We start from the raw sequence: 4,945 nt of genomic DNA on the forward strand, positions 1-4,945 counted from the left end.
AGACGAAGTGGAAGCATTGAAGATGACTTTATGTCGCTTTCGGTGCGGCCCAAAGAAGAAGACTTTGCAGACCATTATGAAGTTCAAGTATCGCACGACCCACACATCAGCGTGGGCCAGCGAAGAGTCCTTTCGAGGATTCCGGATGTTGTTGGGGCGATCTCCCTCGACGCCATACAGTTCGGTACCAATACCTCACTTTGAAAAGGAGGGGATGTCACGTGACACATCCAACCCTACATGTCCGTGGACAAGCTACAGCATGACCAGGGTTCAGTTCAGTCAAGTCTGTCTAGAGGAGGAAGTGATCTGGCTTTTGTGAGTCTGTTCGCAGACCGTGCATGACCAGTCACGTAGAGTAGATGCATATCCTTCGGTTGCACACAGCATGATCATCAGCATTCCCATTAGAATCCATCAGGGGAATTTTCCAATGCATTAAACCTATTTTCCCTATTTTTGACATTTTTCACTTATTTATTAAGTGACTTTTGTTGGGAACTAGGTAGGGCCATTTTGCTAAGATAATATATAAGCAAACCAGAGCTAGCACTTTCTGGCAGAAGAGGGAGCAGGAGCACCTTGCTCAACAGGCACCTTCTCAGCAGGACCCTCTAGCATGGCCTAGCGTTTATGCAATACAACATCAAAGCTAGGGTTTTTTGCAAGACAGATCAGCCTTGGCATTTTTGCATTGCAAATCAGTTTCGGCATTAGCAAACACAGCAGAAGCACTTCACGATAGTAGATCAGCCCTAGCGATAGAACCTCAGTTAGCATTAGCGTTTTTAGTTTTCAGAAGTCAGACTCCGCAGTAGAACCCCCGAACCTCGCAGATCTCACCTTTTTGCAGGCAGATCCTCGGCGCACGGTCAAATCCCACGAAGTTTGCAGATTCAGCCCGGAAAACATAGATTTCAGCATCTGCGTTTTCAGCGCATCGTCGTCGCATCGTCGTCATCGATATAGAGTAAGAATTCAGCAGATAAAGATTTACAGATTTCAGCCTTTAGCATTTTCAGATTTCAGCCCGTCTCGTCGTCGACATCGTCGGCAAGTCCAAGCATTGTAGAGATTTGTGCAATCATAAGTAGACCGCTCTCGCCATCGAGAGTGGGGCCCTTGAAGGAGGGTTTGACAACTTCTCGGTGTCGTATTCTCTTCTCTCTCTATCTCTCAGACTCATGCACCTTCATTCACAACGTTCATTCACTTTGTTTGTGTCCATTGCACTTTCTCATTAAAGCACGGAAGGCTCTCCCTTGCTTAAGTAAAAGGAACCTTGAGCACAGTTCGGAGCACTCATCTTGAGCAAAGTTCAACATTCATTCTGCTACACCTTACACCAAGTCAAAGGGTCGGCTCCCCAGTGTCGGACAAGGGGGCTTCTATGGAGTCCCTATGAGGTGGAGCAGGGGCCGCCATTATATGTCTGCTGCTGGAAAGAGGAAGGCGAAAACGATGATGAGGGCCACCGAAGTGTTGAAGGTAGCCTACCGGCTACTGGCGAGGGAGGAGAGAGTTGGGGGGGGGGGGGGGGGGGGGGGGTTGGGGCGCAGATGCTACGAGGGTTACTGGCGGGATGGGGTGCAGGCTGAGGTAGGGCACAGGTTGGGACGGGCGAGGGCAGAGATGCGAGGCCGAAGCAAGGCGAGGGCTGGGGCGTGAGGGGGGGGGTAGCACTAGGCAGGGGGAGAGGGGAGCAGCACAAAAGGAAGGGGGGGGGGGGGGGGGGGGGGGGGGGGGGGGGGGCAGCAGGCAATTCTACAGGACCTTAAAACCACACACTTTCATACACATTAATCTAAATCAAGCACTGTTTGATGTTGATGTTAGTCTAAAGTATAAAAACAAAATTGAAACAAGCACGTGGGCATACACATTAATCCAAATCAAGCATGCTAAAGGTTTGATAGCAAAAAAACTCACCACAAGGCTAGTGAGGACTGAAACCCTATGCCTAGGATGTCTCTCTCTCTCTCTCTCTCTCTCTCTCTCTCTCTCTCTCTCTCTCATACATGTCTTGTGTATTGGGGTGTGTGTGTGTGTGTGTTGTCTCCCAGCGTGTCTTGTGTGTGTGTGTGTGTGTGTGTGTGTGTGTGAGAGAGAGAGAGAGAGAGAGAGAGAGAGAGAGAGAGAGAGAGAGAGATGCTTTGCCTGTAGCTCCGGGGCCATAGTTGGGGAGAAGAGTGATATTTTGCAATGCGCGGGACAGGGGTGTGCTCCTTGACAATGGCTCCTTTTGCACCAGCATCCCTTGTGTATGTTTCGAGGTTTCTACGTTATTAGACATTTGTTAATAGAGCAGGTGGGGAGGAAAGTGAGGGTTATGTTGATATTTGTGTATGAGAGAGGCAGATTAAATTGCCACAGTCAGGAGGAACAAGTTGTTGACCAGCAATTTCAATTCTTAATTGGAGGCAGTGCCCTCATCTACTGTAGACGACCTTGTTTAAAATTGAAGTCGCCTAATTATTAGAAAAGGATAAGAGAACACAAGGTGCCAAGGATCATGTGCCGGCACCAAGGGAGGTCATCAAAGATGGCATAACCGAAGATGACAATATGCCGATTCAAAGTTGTCCAAAGTTAAGAAGAATCTTGAAGAAGAATATTTATTTATTTATGAAAATTATATCTTTATAAATATTGTTTTATTTTTTTATTTTTTTATATAAATATATAATTTTTTATATAATATATATATATATATGAGAGAGAGAGAGAGAGAGAGAGAGAGAGAGAGAGAGAGAGAGAGAGAGAGAGAGAGAGAGAGAGAGAGAGAGAGAGAGAGTACATATGCACCTTTGACTAGCTGGTATAGAATCTCGGTGGTGCCAAGGTTCAAATCCACTAACTCTTCTCCTTTGAATAGCTTAGAGAACTTCCTTTTCCTGAAAAAGCTTTTCTCTTCATCAAGTATCTCATCCCACTCTGGTATCTTTGCTACTACGATACTCGAGAGATCTTCTTTCTCCTCTTCTATGACAGGCTGTGGTTTAGCTGTTGTCACCCACTTTCGGTTAGACTAACTTGGACTCAGCCCAATTCTTAGGTCTTGAGTTCCACGATAGTGAAATTCATGGTATAAGCCATTTGAAAGGAGCAAATAACAAACAAAGGATAGTAGCTAAAGCCACGAGGTATAGGCTCAAGGTCAAATCTTTGGCATTGTTTGTATTTGACCCAAAACCGATTTATCTAGCCACAATTAGGTTGAATGTAGCTCTCCAGAGAGCCTAGTCAGAGTCTGAGAGCATGTTATGACTATTATGAGCTATTGACTTTGATGGACAATTCTAATAAAGAGGCAATAGCGGTCCCTACTCGCAATGCACAATATCAATGATTTATCTGCTGTGAAATAATTCCACACTATTTGAAAACATAAGCAACAAGCTATTGAGATCTTAATTGTATAAACTGCAGAAAAGCTTCGAAGCAAGCAACGTTGCTAAGCTAAGCTAGTCATCTCTTTGAGTAAAGTGCACTACTTGCAGCATGCTATGAGAATGCATGCCATATCAGGATCTATGTGTAATATACCACACTACACATTTTTATAAATCGAAAAGATCCATTTGCACATAACATGAGGGAATATAGTAGGCCAAGAAGGGAAGATTTGCTTCTTTTGAGGGCATTGAAATGACTTCTCCTTGACAATGGCTCCTTTTGCACGAGCGTCCCTTGTGTATGTTCCGAGGTTTTTACACTAGTAGACATCTGTTAATAGAGCAGGTGGGGAGGATCATGAGGGTTATGTTGATATTTGTGTATGAGAGAGGCAGATTAAATTGCCACGGTCAGGAGCAACAAGTTGTTGACCAGCAATTTCAATTCTTAATTGGAGGCAGTGCCCTCGTCTACTGTAGACGACCTTGTTTAAAATTGAAGTTGCCTAATTATTAGAAAAGGATAAGAGAACACAAGGTGCCAAGGATCATGTGCCGGCACCAAGGGAGGTCATCAAAGATGGCATAACCGAAGATGACAGTAGTGATGATTCAAAGCCGTCCAAAGTTAAGAAGAAGCTAGAAGAAGAGAATTTTAACGTCGTAGGAAACTATCCCAAGAGACTTAAAGATCTATCCGCAAACGAGGGGAGTTGAACTCAAGACCACAACTCAAAGTTGAACCAGGGGAGGTTAGTCTAACCAAAAGTGGGTGACAGAAGCTAAACCACAGCCTGTCATAGCAGAGGAAAAAGAAGATATCTCGAGTATCTTAGTAGCGAAGATACCAGAGTGGGATGAGATACTTGATGAAGAGAAAACCTTTTTCAGGAAAAGGAAGTTGTCTAAGCTAGTCAAAGGAGAAGAGTTAGTGGATTTGAACCTTGGCACCACCGCTATACCGGCTAGGCTAAACACACACAAGCGAGCATGCAAACACACACAAATACGCTTGTATAAACAACACATAGACCCAGGCATGCATACCCACACACACAACACACTTAGGCAAACATACAAGGATGTAAGTGCATCTAACTCGTCACTTTTGATGCAATCAGATGTTCATACATTACCATTAGAAGCACCAGTAAAAGCATTGCGAGTTCAAAATCAACATAAAGATGCATAGGCACCTGAAAAGCTTAAAATTGATCCTTTGAACAACAAATTTCTACGTGAATTTGGTCAAAGCGTTGAGATATCATGACGATTGAAAAGAGCATTAGGTTTGCAAATGATTCTGCATCCAGTGCCACAAGTGTGCAATCATTCACGAGTCTAAGAGACACATCAAAGCGAATGATGTTAGCATTGTATGATACACATAATTCATATGCACACTATGTTCAAAAAGGGCAATTGTACAAAAAGGATCGACCAGTGTTTGAAAGGCCCACATACCAGTTCATAGAATTGTGCCCAGTAATAGATAAGGAAGGTTGGTTTATTTCAAAAGAAAGAATTTATTATAGCCCATCCTCCCTAAA

This window comes from Adiantum capillus-veneris, chromosome 30 (genome assembly GCF_014529385.1).
Source record: "Adiantum capillus-veneris isolate H3 chromosome 30, ASM1452938v2, whole genome shotgun sequence".
NCBI classification, from domain to species: domain Eukaryota; kingdom Viridiplantae; phylum Streptophyta; class Polypodiopsida; order Polypodiales; family Pteridaceae; genus Adiantum; species Adiantum capillus-veneris.